Genomic DNA, 17,307 nt, shown 5'->3' on the forward strand with positions numbered 1-17,307 from the left:
TTGTACAAAGATTGGTGAAATAAAAAAAGATCTTTACTTGATTTTTCTTGACTCTGGCTTCTTTAGGAATAGTACATATGAAAGTCCTATTCTTGTAAATGGTGTTAGGTTTATAATGTGATTTCTTTATCTATTCATTTGCCAGATAATAGAGAAAGAACTGGTGGCGCTGAGGTCAAAACGACGTATACAGAAGATACGTGATTTTAGAGCTGGAGACAGCTCCACACACATGGGTTGACTGTCACAGGCTATGGAACTGTCATCCCCATCATGCTTAGGCATATTAAATGGCACGACACTTCAGCAGGGCACGTCAATTCACTGAAGAATGATAAAGACTAAGCTACATGCATGCTAATCTGGAAAGTGTTAGAAAACTGCTTTGTAGCCTATGATTCTAGTTTGAAAAATGACAATGTCCAGTTTGTTGTCATAACAAAGGAAAAGGAGAATTGTTTACAAAATGGCAAGCTTTAGGTGGAAATTTCTGACTTTTTACTCTGTTTTATTATTAGGTAGGAATCAAAACAAGTGGGATTTAAGAATACAGACATTCAAATCTCAGAGTTGGAATAAAAATGAGCAATGAGAATATATCTGAGAAACATATCCAGTCTAGAATTCAGGATAGCAAGAAAAATTATGATTCCAAATTAAACTCTATCTATAATAGTGAGCAATAGACAACAGAAGTCAGCAATAGCAAAGCAAGTGGAAAAAACAAATGTAAAGAGAATCTGACTCTTCTTGATCTTTAGAAGTAAAAACGATTTCTTTCTCTCAGGAGAGAAATTAAAATTTTAAAAGCCATAATTAATATTCACATCTCTTAAATTGTGATTTTTTTTTAAAAAAGAGGAAACGGTTGTTTCTGAGAATTTCATAACTTGATTGTAGCATAAACTGATTTATAACATTGTCTTATTTACACAGGTATGTGTTTAAAACAGATACAGCCACAAAACTCTAATAGCACTCAGAGATGGAATTTGAACACAGATTCAGTGATGTAGGACCAGTTGGAAAATACTTGTGCTTCTCCCATATTGGGGCAATGCTGCCTACTATTAAATGTAAGGAATTAAGCAATTCTACCAAATACATTTTTTTCACTTAAAATTATACATTTTATTATTAATTCTCAGGAAATTAGTATAGCTGACCATATCTTGTGAACAAGAACTTTTGATAGCTCACATTTTTTTTCCCAGCAAATTCACGATTTTACTCTTAACGATTTCGATTTATCTCGTTTTACAGGGAAAAAGTCCATTAAAAACTGCTATGTTGGGGCTTCCTTGGTGGTGCAGTGGTTGAGAATCTGCCTGCCAATGCAGGGGACACGGGTCTGGGAAGATCCCACGTGCCGCGGAGCAGCTGGGCCCGTGAGCCACAACTACTGAGACTGCGCGTCTGGAGCCTGTGCTCCGCAACAAGAGAGGCCGCGATAGTGAGAGGCCCGCGCACCGCGATGAAGAGTGGCCCCCACTCGCCGCAATTAAAGAAAGCCCTCGCACAGAAACGAAGACCCAACACAGCCCCCCCAAAAAATAAAATAAATAAATAAATAAGTCAGGAGCTCTTAAAAAAAAAAAAACTGCTATGTTATTTTTTAATTACATGTTTTAATTCTTGGTTTTTGAGCCAGGTCTTGGACAACAAATCAAGTGACTTTGATCAAAGTCTTTGGAAAATGTAATGTTTTAAGGACATGTTTAATTGAATCACAGTTTGAAGTGGTAGCAAAGTGAGTTTGCCCTTTGTCATAAGGTACCTAGGAATCCTGATCTATATTCCTGATTGCTATTGATTTTTCTAGATTTCATTATAAAATCAATAACTGTTGCACAGGGTAAAATAGTTTACAAGGGGTGCAACATACTGTGGACTTCTGAAAACATACTGAGCTCCGTGAAGCCACCCAGGCAGCCAATTAGGAGAAAACATCTATTAGGTAAAAACAGGGCAGTCCCATTGACTGCTATTGATTTTCTTAGCCCTGTGAAAAGACAATCAATTAGATAAAGAAGGCTAATGTTACAGCTGCAATTTAATAACCCCTAAAAAAAGAAGGAGGGCTATTGATTCCTGACATGGAATGTTGAGGCTTATTGAAATATACTGAACTTCACCTGTCTTTTAACCAGGCCTGCAGAGAGGAGAGGAAGCCTGCCTTTCCAGCCTTGTGGTAGAGAATCCCAGTTATGAAAGAGCCTTGGTGAGGCCGGACCTAAGAGATGCAAATAAAACAGAACTTTAGAAGAAACACAAGCCCAGATTGAATAGGAAATCATGGAAGCTATTGACAGAAACTGTCTTGGTGAAGGTTGATTCTTTTTCCACACAGAGCTCACCAGAGTACCTACCACCTGTCATTTTCAAAAGCAAAGTCAGTTTTGCCAACCAGCCGTGAATGACAAATAAAGCTTTATATGAAACACAAGGGCATATTATGTGCTATTGTGAGTTCTGCTAAGTGCTAATTTATCTGCCTTGTTCTCTTCAGCAAACACAGGCTCAGACACATGAAATAATCCATCTAATTATGTAGCTATTTAGGAGAAAAACAAAGCAAGGTGTTTTTGTGTGTTGCAGAAAGGTACATGATACAAAAAAGGTTTTCACAAAACCTAACATAGCTAATGAAAATAAATGAAATGCTATAAACTGTAACAATCTTTGAACAAATAAACTTTTGCTAGTTTCGGATTTAGGGAGTCCCAGCTGCTTTTCATAAATAGATGAGTACCTTCATTCATTTTTTTTTTTTATAGTCCCTAATTGGAAATGGCTAATAGGCCTTGTCCCTTTCAAGCATAAAATCTGGGCTAAAATACCTTATATAGATATTTTCTTCATGCTTTTCTTTTCTATTGCATGTATTTGATCCTTTCTCCCTCATTATATATATGCCTTTTTACCAGCAGACAGCTGCTATTCACAATAATTGCTAGGGCAGTCAATTATACTTTAAATAGACCTACTTGAGGACAAATGGTGGTCTAAATTGTACTGAAGGCATACCATACACAAAGACTATGTCATTTCTACTATCTGAAATATTCTAAATATTCCTGAGCCATGATATAGTTTATATATCTTAGCATGTCAAAGGCTTTCTCCCAAATATTTCCAGAATATGAGCATCCTATTCTGTAAGCCATTACTTAATTACTTAAATTTCTGTTTATAAACAGAATATATTGTGCTAATTCCCCCATGTGTATTTAGATGGCATAAATCTGTGTTGTAGGGAATCTACTTTCTTGTTAATATTTTCCTTTTTGTTTGAAGCCGTGTGAATTCAATATGCGTGTATGCTTCTAATCATTAACGTGGATGTTTAAAATGTTGTGTTCTTTAAAGGGCGCATTTTTCCTCAGGAATTATACATTTGTAAAACATAACTTTATTGATTTAGATAAAGAATGAAATTTTAGAATTTAAGATCACAATCAAACATGTATAAATAATATGCCTTATTACAATCATGCTTTACATATGTAGTGTTAGTATTATAAATACTATTAGTGGTGGTGTCACAAGTGAGACCATCACATTTCTGTTTGTAACAGTATAAGATTGGAATAACAGTCAATACATTTTTGATTGGCAAGAAGATTGCAATCCATGAAAATCTAAAATACAATGTTATAGATAAACCACAGTAATAATATTTTTAGAATCAAAATTTCAGGATGTAAAATTGTTTATCTAATTTAAATATTAAAAATATAATTTATTCAGCCTCTTGGAACATCATACCAAAATGTCAATTATTCTCTCATTTTGTTTTTCAGTTGCAAAGCATTAAATATAGGTCATTTATTTTCAAAAGTGTGTGTTGCTATAGAGTATATGAAATATATCTTTTTTCTCATCTATTCTCCTATGCATCTGGGGTAAAATGTCATACCTCTTAGGTATCTTGGATGTATGTGTTCTGAATTGTATTTTGAGCTTAAAGGTTGAAGATAGCTCTCCCGCTGTTAGATAAGCATAAGTGAAAATATATATATAGCATAAATAAAATCTAGGTTATAAAAGGATAAGAGCAAAAGAAGAGCAATGAACGTGCATATTTAAACATCAAGGAATGAACTTTTCGACACTTACACCTCTGTTAGAGGTACTGAAGTAGCATTTAGCTGTCCAACGGGCAATGGAAGAGCCCTTCACTCAGACATCATCCTTCAGTTTTCTAAGAATGCAAGAATAAAAACTTCATTTTAAAGCACATGGTGAGAGCAGCAACAAAGTAAAGTTACATTTTCAAAACCTTAAAAAACGGTTTATGAATGAGCAAAGGCAAATGAATTAAAAAGCTTTTTGGTGGAGGCTATAGAGGACACTAATTATAACACCAGCTCTAATACCAGCCACATCAGCTGGGTTCAAACTCCGACACTCCAACTTCATAACTGTGCAATTCCAGGTAAATTACTTAACCTCGCAGCCCACTCATCCCCCCAGTTTTCACATCTGTAAAATGGGGAAAAATTGTAAATTTCAGAAGATTGTTATGCAGATACAATAAATAATAAGCCAAGAACTTAAAGACAATAAAACTGGAAAAAAGAACTTAAAGAAATGTGATTGAAAGATGTTATTGTTGCTAAGATTATATGTGTATTATTTTATTAGTAGTATATTAAAACATTTTCCCTAAGAACACTTCGAAAATTATTTTTAAAAATCTCATTTGAATATTTAGATTATGACTCTGGATTAAATTATGGCCATCTCAAAGTGTAATCTGTGAAAAAGCATTTATAAACTAATTGGAATTAATGGTATAGTCACTTAAAAATTTGAAGGATTTAACTTATGGATGTACTTTGTTTTTATTCCTTTATTCAAGTAGCATAAAGTAATATATATTTTAAAGTGAAAAATTGAATAAATATATGCAAATACCCTCCCCTTCCATCCCAAGTGTGTGTGTTTTGGATGTGCAAAGAGTGAAATTTGGTTGATTTGAAACGATATTCTATTTGAAATGGAATGGAATTAAAAGTTACTATAAACTTCACCTAGTGGAAAACTTCTTGAACTAGAGTTGATAATACTATTCTAATTCTGCTTTTATTATAGAATTGGGGCAAATGGAGGCAAATCTCTCAACTATTATCCATCTCTTTGTATGCAAACTGTATGACTAATGTGAGAATATGTTTCCATCACAAAAATGGTAAGACATAGGTTCCAGATCAACAGATAAGGCTCTTAGAATTGTTAGCATAAGAAATTTAAATATACATGCTCTCTTTGGGAATGGTACTTTCCCCAGCCCTTGCTATTTTGATTTAAGGAGATACTAGTTTAAATCAGAGGTTCTCAACAGAGAACAGCAGTTCTCTGATTCTGACCAGTAGGAAATGTTAGGCAACTCTGGAGACATTTTGGTTATCTTAATTAGGGAACAGGGGGCTCCTGAAATCTGGTGGTTAGAGGCCATATCCAGGAATACACAGGATAATCCCGCACAACAAAGAAGTATTCAGCCCAAAATGTCATTAGTGCTGCTGTTGAGAAACCCTAGCTTAGAAGTAAGATCTTTGCTTTCATTGTCTTAGTCATCATTGGACATGTACATATGCTGGACACTAAAGAGAAACACGCCAAAACCCTGCATACATTAATTCCTTTATCATTGGTAAAATGGTGGGCTAAATATTGTCTTGGGGATGCCGCAATTTCTTTTGGGGATGGACTCTTTCCTCAGTCCTCCATGGGCCTTGTATGAGAATCCAGAAGTATAGTTTTTAGAAAATTATTGTGTTAATTTTTTTCCTTACCACATTAACTGAAGAGCATGAAAAAAGACACTGGCAAAGGAATTTGTCAACACATTATCCATAATTAGTTTTTAAGAGTTTTGTTGTGGACACAGAAATTCCATTAAAACATGCTTACCTTGGTCTGTATAAAATTTCCATCATCTCCAAAATTGATACTCATGCCATAAGCATTTTATTTTCCTTGACGTAACAAATGGTTGCATTGTAGAACAAAGAACTACAAAATTATGTATACAGATCTGAGTTCAGAACAATTTTGCAGATATGGAAAAGAAAACACATGTTTGAGAGAATCTCATTTTCTTTATTTTAAGAACCTTAAACATTCTGTTCTTTTGCTGTTGTTAATTTGGTAAGTATTGTGCTTTTGGACCAACAGGCTGAGAGTCTAAATGGTGAGTCTCATCAAACTTAAAGCTAAACTCTAAAGCATGTCACTTCAATGCTTCATTTTGTTGTTCACCTCCCTTTATAGAGATACAGAATCTTTTCCTTCTTTTTTGAATTGTATTGTCTTTATTCAGTTTGTAAGTATGGTTACCTTCTCTACCTCCTTCCCAGTTTTGTTTTATTTTTTAATTGAAGTATGCTGGATTTATAATGTTGGAGACAGAGGATCTTGGTCAATCACTTCACTGGTAAAATTTAAGGTGAACAACAAAGTTAGTGGGAGTCATTTTTTAAAATTTGATACTCAAAATTTGTAAATTATCTTCAAAAATTTTATGTTTTAATGCTTTGAATAATATTGGAATCTATATAGTTTAGTAAAAATTAAAATATAAATGTCTATTTGCCTGAGTCTATATAATTGGAAAAATTAGATATTATTTCTAAAACTGTTTCTATTAAAAACTAAATTAAAATAAGGAGGACTGGAGAACAAAATTAATGTAAATGCACAAATAAGGAGAGCTCTTTTCAAATGCCTTCAGACAGATTTATTTTTCATTTATCTTTTTTTCTTATATATGAAAACACTGACAAAGTAGTTTTATTGGCTCAAGCAATAAAAACAGTAAAATTTACATTGTTTTCTCTGAAATCATTTCTCTTCAACTGTTCATTTGTTGTTAAACACTTATTTTTTAGTGCTCTGAAAGGACTTTTGAGAAAGAACAATAAAGTTTAAGGCATGTATAATTTCTACTGATGAAGAATGTAGAATATATTTGGAAATCATCTAGTAAATGCAACAAAAGATGCAAACGATCCAGCTAAGTTTTTTCTTAATCTATATTATTAATTTATTTATTAGATGTTTTTTCACTGTCTTTCTCTTTTTATCCCTCATTTACCAAAAAATTCAAACTTGTTTTATATAAACTCAAGGAATTTTGCAATTCAGTAATAGTTAAGGTTGTCCAATGGTACATAATTATTAGATCTGTTGATATTTTAACAAATAAGTCAATTAACAATATTTTGGAGAACTTGTATTGGGGAAGTACACAATTTTGAAGCAACATTTAATCAGCTCATCTACCCATGAATTGTCCACTTAACCCTATACCAAACATTTACTCAAAATAATTAATATTATTTATCATATTTTTCCTTTATCTAAATAATCTCAGAACTCCTTGATTATGTAATAGTGTCACTGTTTTGCTACATTTGCCTTCTTACTCAGTATTAGAGTTGATTGCATTCTTATTTTAATAGGAATGGCTAAACCCTAAGCTTCTTGAGAGAAGAAGATATGTCTAATTGGTATGTGTTTATGCTCTTAATGCCTAACATAGTATTGGCTTTCAATAAATACTTGGAGAATTAAAAAAAAAAAAAACCTCAGTGAATGAATGTATGGCTTACTTACAATTTCTTGATATTTGTTTGTATATCATTCAAACTATTGCTCACATCTTTCTTGAAACTCTCTGTTTTACTTTACAAAAAAGTACAGTATCTCATTCTTTCTGAGATTCTTTTTCAGTCTGCTTGCCAGTTCTTTTCCTTTTCTTAAATGTACATGATCTCCAAACTTCTCTCTCCATCTATCCTCTCTGTCCTTTCCATCTTCCCTTGGCTTCCTCAAAGATCTAATCCAGTGTTACCATGTCAGCTCTCATGTGGTCTCTATCTTGCCTTTGTTCTGGGAGCTCAGGCAATAGCATTGGCCATATCTTCTTACCACCTGCTAATTGCAATATATTCAGAACAAAATTAATGGTAATTAACATTTGACTGTACAATTCTATTTTTGTGAAATTATAACTATAAGTAAGGATATAGTTAAAAATGTGAATACAGTTAGACTTTCTAATATAATTTTTAAAATGCTGGAAACAATAACCAAATTGCTCTAAAACAGAAAATGAAATATGTATACTCTGTTACTTCTAGGCAACTGAATATGGTACAGCTATTAAAAATGTGGTATTCTAAAGTGAATTAACTGAATTAAAATTGTATTCCAAATATGTTATTAAAAGTAAACAAAAAAGATTCAATAAAACGGATACCTGGTATAGTCCTTTTTTGAATAAAATATGGAAATAGTTATATCACCTTCCACATTAATCTCCATTAACAATGTATGCTAGTAAATTAATGCAATTATGTCTCATTTCATCTTAATTTGCTCATTTATTATTTCTAAGTTTTCTTCAAAGTCCATACATATGCATGTATGTAGACACACATGTAAACAATAAAATATTTTAAAATAAATCATGTTCAATGGCATTCCCTTTCTGCAGGAGAGAAAACAATTTTACTGGGGATAACACCTGAATTTTATGGACAAATTCTCAAACAACCTACTCAGGAAACAAAGAAGAAATTGAATTTTGTTAAGAGCACACAAAAAAAATTCAGAGAACATATACTGCTTTTTATCTCCTTAATTTAATTTGGAGTTTTGTATACTGAATTGGCATTGCATTTAGATCAACTGAGGTTCTGCCGCCTTATACTAGAAGAATATATACTTTCTATGAGTAGGTTGTAGAGGTTCAAGCTGTGGACAGCGTGAGAGGCTGAGTAATGGCATGAAAAGGAGACAAGAAGATTAGGAACATTCATTTTAGGCCAAGGGAATTATATGTAAAAGGACAACACCATGGAGTGATTCCGACAATATAATTAGTTAACTTTAGCTGAAATATAAGCTTCAAAAGGCTATAATAAAAACTAAAGTAAACATAAAACTAAATAAAACACGTTTAGAAAAGCTTCTGAAGACTGTCAAAATCATCCCATACCAATAATTTACGACATACTCTATAGAGTGTACAAGGATGTTGAATGAGACTGTTTTCTTTGCCACTGAATTAGGTAAACCTTAAAGCTGAAAGTAGGAGGTACTAAGTTTTCCACATTACAAATGAAGTTATAGTTGAGAGAAAAAAGTTCCAGCTAAGGTTTACTAAGAGGCAACAGAAATCAGACTTATTGCCATCAGCTACCACCCAAACATTTACTCAAGTCTACATTTAAAACAAACAAACGAACAAACAAGCACCACAGTAGGAGAGAGAGAGCTGAAAGTAATAGGCCTTGTGAGGAATGCCTTATTTGAGAGGCTTTCACCACCTCTAAGGCAAAGAGGTCAGAGAGACCTGCATAAAATCATGCAAAGAAGCTGTCTGACTACACTAATGGGAGACTGGATTCTTGTTGAATCTATAATCCCATCAGGTGGTTTTACTCTTGTAAAATGTGTTGACAGAATCCTTAGGGACCTTTCACAAGATCTTCCTAACTTGGGGGCAAAAGTGAACAGAGATGATGGTGCTTGCCTCTGTTTGAGATTTCTGAAGGTAGGAGCCATAAAGAAATAGCCTCAGTTAGCAAGTTAAAAAGAGATCAGGCAGTTGTGGGCCTGATTACTTAAAGTTTATTGATTTAAATGTTAATCACATTTTTTAAAGTGCCATCACAGGAACACCTAGACTAGTGTTTGATGAAATAATCGGGCACCATAGCCTGGGCAAGTTAACACATAAATTTAACCATTACAAACCACCTCTAGACAACTTGATATCCACACACATCCCCTGAAACCATACTTAATATCTAAATCAAGATAATAATAAGGTCATACTTCCACCTAACATGATACAACTATCCTCATGCAAGTGAAAATTCACCAACCCTTTCCCCAGAAGAGAAGGCAAAGTCCTTGGGTGATGTTAATTCTTTTCCTTGATATCCTATAACCTGAATACTGTGATATAAAGTTAACAATAATTAGAAGCTATGATGTAAAGTTAATGCATCTTATGTTATATGATAAAGGGTTAAGAGAGAAAAGAAAATATAGATATTTGTTATACACAAACACACACACTCAAAACAAAATAAGGAAGATATGCTCATGACAGTTACAGTCCTTGTTTCTCTAACTAGTCGCACTGTTGTAGCTGATATTTGTAACTGCCTTCCACTACCCATGCTGTATTTCTTTTGTCTTCAGCACACCACCTACAAAAAGGAGTAACATAGATGTAATGGGGATACCATACGTAAAAGAAAGAAAAAAAAGAACAGAACAAATATTTGAAATAATAATGACTAAGAATTTGCCTGACTTAATGTCAGATACCAAACTACAGATCCAGGAAATGCAGAGAACATCAAGCAGGAAAAAAAAAAAAAAAAAAAAGAAACCTAGGCATATCATATTCTAACTTCAGAAATCAAAGATAAAGAAAAAATTCTGAAAGAATTTAGAGAAAAAAAACCAACACCTTCTCTATAAAGCAACAAGGTAAAACTATATCTGACTTCTCATAGAGCATGCGAGTGAGAAAAGAGTGAAGTGAAATATTTAAAGTGTTGAGAGAAAACCCCACCAACCTTGAATTCTGTACCCTGAAAAATTATCTTCAGAAGTGAAGGAAAAATAAAGACTTTCTTAGACAAACAAAAATTGAGGCAATTTGTTGCCAGTAGATCTACCTTATAAAAAATCTCAAAAAAAGCTCCTTAGAGAGAAGGATAATGATATAGGTCAGAAATTTGGATCTACATAAAGAAACAAAGAACATCAGAGAAGGAATAAGTGAAGGTAAAATAAACACTTTTATTTATTTATTCTTAATTGATCTAACAGATAACAGTTTGTTCAAAATAATACTAGCAGCAATGTATTTATATACATTTATGTACATATACATTATGAAATGAATGACAGCAGTGATAAAAGAGAAATGATGGAAGAATTAGGGTTATTTTGTTACTATAGGCACTTGCATTACATGTGTTATAGTGTTATTTGAAAGTGACTTGAATTAGTTGTAAATGTATATTGCAAACAAGTCTATATAAGGAAAATTACAAAACTCTGATGAAAGAAATCAAAGAAAAATTAAATAAATGGAGAGCTATTCCATGTTCATTTTGACTCAAGATCATCAAAATGTCAGGTTTTTCCAACTTGATCTGTAGATTCAATACAATTTCAACAAAAATCCCAGCAAGTTATTCTGTGGACATTGACAAACTGATTCTAAAGTTTATATGAAGAGACAAAAACCCAGAATATTCAACACAATATTGAAGATTAATGTTGAAGGAATGACACTATTCAACTTCAAGACCTACTATATAGCTACAGTAATCAAAACAGTGTGGTTTTGGTGATAGAATAGGCAAATAGATCAATGGAATAGACCCACACAGATATAGTCAACTGATCTTTGACGAAGGAGCAAAGGCAGTACAATGGAGAAGAGACAGTCTTTTCAACCAGTGGTGTTTGAACAACTGTACATCCACATGTTTAAAAAATAAACCTAGACAGAGATCTTGCACCTTTCACACACACAAAAAAAACCCCTCAAAATCGATAACAGACCTATGTAAATTCAAAACAACAAAACTTTTATAAGATTACATGGGAGAAATGTAGATGACCTTGAGTTTGGCAATGACTTTTTAGATACAACACCAAAAGCACAATCTATAAAAAAGAGATTTGATACAGTGGACTTCATGAAAATTAAAAGTTTCTGCTCTGCAAAAGATACTGTTAAGAGAATGAAAATACTAGCCACATACTGGGAGAAAATTGTTGCAAAGACATATCTTATAAGATATTGTTATTTGAAATATACAAAGAACTCTTAAAATTCAAAAGTAAAAAAGAAGCAATTCAAGTAAAAAATGGGCCAAAGCATATGAAAAGATGCTCTACATCATATATCATCAGGGAAATGCAAATTAAGATAACAGTGAGATAGGATTACATTTCTATTAGAATGGTCAAAATCTAGAACTCTGACAACACCAAATGTTAGCAAGGGTATGAAGCAATAGTAACTCTCATTCGTTGCTGGTAGGAATGTAAAATGGTGTAACACTCTTGTAAGAGCATTTGGTGGTTTCTTACAAAACTAAACACACTGAACGTATGATCCAGACATGGCACTTTTTAGTATTTACCCAAAGGAGTTGAAACTTACCCACATAAAAACCTGTACATGGATATTTATAGCACCTTTATTCATAATTGCCAAAACTAGGAAGCAACCAAGATGTCTTTCCCCAGGTAAGTGCATAAATAAACTCTGGTACAGCCAGCCAATGGAATATCATTCATCTCTAAAAAGAAATGAGCTATAAAGTTATGCATAGACATGGAGGAAACTTAAATGCAGATTACCAAGTAAAAGAAGCCAGTCTGACAAGGCTACATACTGTATGATTCCAGCTATATGACCTTCCGGCAAAAGCAAAATTATGAAGAGAGTGAAAGAACAATGATTGCCAGGGGTTAGAGGGGAGAGGGAGATGAATATGTGGAACACACAGGATATTCAGGGCAATGAAACTATTCTATATGGTACTATAATGGTGATTACATGTATATACATTTGTCCAAACCCATAGAATTAACAACATCAAGAGTGAACCCTAATGTAAATTGTGGACTTTGGGTGATAAAATTGCGTCAATGTACGTTATCAGCTGAAACAAATGTACCACGCTGGTGGGGGACATTGAATAATGAGGGAGGCTGTGCCTGTGTGGAACAGTGCGTATATGGGAAATCTTTGTAAATTCCACTCAATGTTGTTGTAAACCTAAAACTGCTCTAAAAAATAGGGTCTATTAAAATAAACAAACAAATAATGACAACACCAAATGCTATCAAGAAGGCAGGAAAAAATGGATCACTTAAATATTGCTGGTAGGAATGTAAAATATTATAACCACTTTGGAAAAGAGTATTGTAGTTTCTTATTTATAAACACTTCCTTATCATATGATCCAGCAATTGCACCCTTAATCATTTATCTCAAAGATAAGACAACACAAAAATCTGTACATGAATATTCAGAGTGGTTTTATTCATATAGTCAAAACTTTAAACAACCAATGCCATCAATCTGTGAATGGTTAAACAAAATGTTGGGGGCTTCCCTGGTGGTGCAGTGGTTGAGAATCTGCCTGCCGATGCAGGGGACACGGGTTCGAGCCCTGGTCTGGGAAGATCCCACATGCCGCGGAGCAACTAGGCCCGTGAGCCACAACTACTGAGCCTGTGCGTCTGGAGCCTGTGCTCCGCGACAAGAGAGGCTGCGATAGTGAGAGGCCCGCGCACCGCGATGAAGAGTGGTCCCCACTTGCCACAAGTGGAGAAAGCCCTCGCACAGAAACGAAGACCCAACACAACCAAAAATAAATAAATAAATAAACAATAATTAAAATTTAAAAAAAAACAAAAAAAACACACAAAATGTTATACATCCTTATCATGAAATACTACTTAGCGATATAAAGGAATGAACTATTGATACAACTTGGATAGATTTCAAAGGAATTATGCAAAATGAAAAATAAGGCCAATAACATATAAATGTTATACCAAAGAGCCAATACCAAATACAGTCGACCCTTGAACAAAGCAGGGGTAAGGGATGCCCACCCTCTACCCAGTTGAAAATCCACATATAATTTATAGTTGGCCCTCCCTATTCACTGATTTCTCCATATTTGAGGTTCCATATTAAGGTTCCACATCTGTGGATCCAACCAACTTCAGATGGTATAATACTGTAGTATTTACTACTGAAAAATAAAATCCATGTATAAGTGGGCCCATTCAGTTCAAATCCATGTTGTTAAAGAATCAACTGTAAATCATATAAATTATTTCATTTATGTGACAACCTTGAAATGACAAAAGAATAAAGATAGAGAATAGCTTAATGGTTGCCAGTGGTTGGTTTGGGATGAATGGAGGGATAGAGCTGATTGTAGCTACTTATGGTAGAATGTTCTATACCTTGACTGTAGTGGTGGTCACATAAATGTACATAAGTGATAAAAATGCATAGAACTAAACACACATACACATATAACACACACACACACACAAATGAGTGCATATAAAATTGGTGATATATGTCTAAGGTCAGTGGGTAATATCAAAGTCAGTGTCCCGGTTTTGATATTGATATTATGTATTATCTCAAAATAAAAATTGTTAATAGAGCAGAGGAAGAACTAGGATTACAACTAAAAGCTGTTTTAAAAAAAATTGCAAATGCAGTTAACAAACTTTTTGCAAGTCTGAAGGAGAGTTTTGAAGAGGTAAAATAAAAGTATTAAAAATGCTACATATAAAGACTTAAAAATAAAATCTGTATATTTAAATGTATAAAATAATATTATGTGCAACAGTACAGCAATGAATTTGCATTTATAGGCCTATATTTCTCAAAGAGTGCAAAATTTTGAGTGTGATAATTGTTTGGGGCTTTTGTGTGTGTGTGTGTGTGTGTGTGTGTGTTTAAGACTCTCCTATATATTGGTTGGTGTTCATCATGCTTGCAATCCATCACTAATATCTAGTGTCCTTACTTAGTCATTATAAACATCAAAAATGGCTACACATATTTCCAAATATCCTCCAGGGATGCCCAAGTTGACAACCATCAACCTAGATTAACTGTTTCATTTCCAAAAAAATTGAATGATCAAAATTTCCTGAAGAAATAGGGAGAAAATGAATGGTTTAAGCTTTTTGATGATATTGAAAAAGAGGTCAAGTGTATACCTCTTAAGAAGGTGCCAGGACAAGTATATTTTACTGGTGAGTTCTAGCAAACTTGGAAGAAAGAGGTAATTCCTTTATTATCAAAATAGTACCCATCCAGAAAAAAAGATGGAACTATCTTTTGACTTTTTGACTGGCTACCGATTCATAAAGGTAAGTATGATATTAAAAAAAGTAATGTAAACTATGAATATCAATGCAAATTTTGCAAATAAAATCTCAGAAAACTAATATTTATCTTTGCATAAAATAATAAAATATAATAACCAAATGCAGTTTATCTCAGGAATGCAGAAATGGTTCAACATTAAAAAATCTAGCAATGATTTTCAATTTTAAAAATTGAATGAGATGAAATACACTATTATTTTAATAGATGTTTAAATGTAATTGGAAAAAATAAAACTATTTTAATTTATACCTAATGAAAAATAAAAATAAAATAAAACAATTTTTGTTATAAAATATTAATAGCTATTAAGATTATAACATGTGGGCTTCCCTGGTGGCGCAGTGGTTGAGAATCTGCCTGCCAATGCAGGGGACACGGGTTCGAGCCCTGGTCTGGGAAGATCCCACATGCCGCGGAGCAACTAGGCCCGTGAGCCACAATTACTGAGCCTGCGCGTTTGGAGCCTGTGCTCCGCAACAAGAGAGGCCGCGATAGTGAGAGGCCCGCGCACCGCGATGAAGAGTGAGTGGCCCCCACTTGCCGCAATTAGAGAAAGCCCTCGCACAGAAACGAAGACCCAACACAGCCATAAATAAATAAATAAATAAATAAATAAATAAATAAATAAATAAATAAATAAAATTAAAAAAAAAAAAGATTATAACATGTTATAATATTATAAAATAGTTTATGGTTCTTTATTATACAAAATATTCTAATAATCATGAAAATTTCAGAAATTTAAAACATATGAGTAAAATAATTAAAAACTCCTTATTAACTGCTACCCCCAAATAAATTATTATTAGCATATTGGTAAAATTCACCTACATCTATACATATTTATCTGAAATATATGTGGTTTACACAAATGGACCCTTAATAAGTAAATATGCTGTTTATTAAAAAAATCACATTGTATAGCCTTTATGTTTTTTCTTGATTCCCTCTTCTCTACATCTTTACTCAATCCTGAAGGAGATGATATTGATAGCTTTCTTCCTCCCATACCCATCTCAAATATATAAATAGAATTGAAAAAATATAACATAAATTGGTTACTAAGTGGGAAGATTCACCATTATCAAGCAATTTTCTCCAAATTTATTTATAATTCAGTACAATCTGTATAAAAATCAGAACAGAATTTTGCTTAAAATTTAACAAGTTATTAGTGGAAGGATAAAAGGGAAAATTGATGAGGCAATTTTTAAAAATAAGGACAGTTATCAGTTTTCAAACTATATTACAAAGTATTAATTATAAAATCATGGTATGGGACTGGGAATAGATTAAACATGGGGAATTGGTTGATGAATTGTACTAATTAATATCATGTGTAGCAGTGAAATATAAAAAGATACAACCATATGCATGGAAAAGGAAATCTTCTAAAACTCTTAAGAACTATAAACTTGCATACAAATTTAGGTAGTGTAAAAAAATCTCATAATGGCATATTATAATTAATATCAAATTCCCTTCAAAGACCACCAGAAAAACCTGCTGAGATCAAATATTAAATTGAGTTCATTGGAAACTTGCCACTGACCAGATGAATTTATTCACATTGAATACTCAAGCAGCTTAGGTTTTAGAAAGTTTTTGTTGTGGAGGATTTTGTTATAGGGTGGTTTCAGGCCAGGATTATTAAACCTGATTCTACCCAGGTGGGTCTCACTTAGAGTTAGTGACCAGGGGAATTTGATTGGTTCAGGAGGAAAATGAGGCTGAATATCAAAATTATCTGTATTTTATAGTTTGTCAAGATTCTTACTTTTCTGCAGAACATGGAGCAAACACAGAAGACCCAGCTGTTTATAGTATAGATTCACATTGTGCTCCAGAAAACTCATAATTCCATTTGGTGCACAGAAAGAAAATCAATCCTAAATAAAATCCCAGACTGGGAAAATTTTAATGCATTTCAAACACAATTGCTGGTATTAAGGAAAATGACTTAGTATGTGACCTGTTTTCCTTGTCAATGTAATAATATCTTGGAAATATTTTGCAATCAATGGCATCTTTCATAGCAGAACTGACATAAAATAGAATTCTTATTTATCTCACAAAAATATATGGGTATTGTCTTTTTTTGCTTATTTCATCACTCATCTGAGATAGAAAGTTTGTGCTGTGTAAGACTGAAATGATTCTCAACCTTCCTATATTTTTTGTGTCCTTCTGTTTACTTCGGGTATCGTTGGTGGTGGCTTGTAGAATTTTTTTAAAAATTCTTTTTTGCTTTAAGTCTGTGAATCTCCTGATTAGGATACCTATAAATCATTACCCCACTAGCTAATTTTATGGTGAACTGT

Source organism: Balaenoptera musculus, chromosome 3, assembly GCF_009873245.2.
Source record: "Balaenoptera musculus isolate JJ_BM4_2016_0621 chromosome 3, mBalMus1.pri.v3, whole genome shotgun sequence".
NCBI lineage: Eukaryota > Metazoa > Chordata > Mammalia > Artiodactyla > Balaenopteridae > Balaenoptera > Balaenoptera musculus.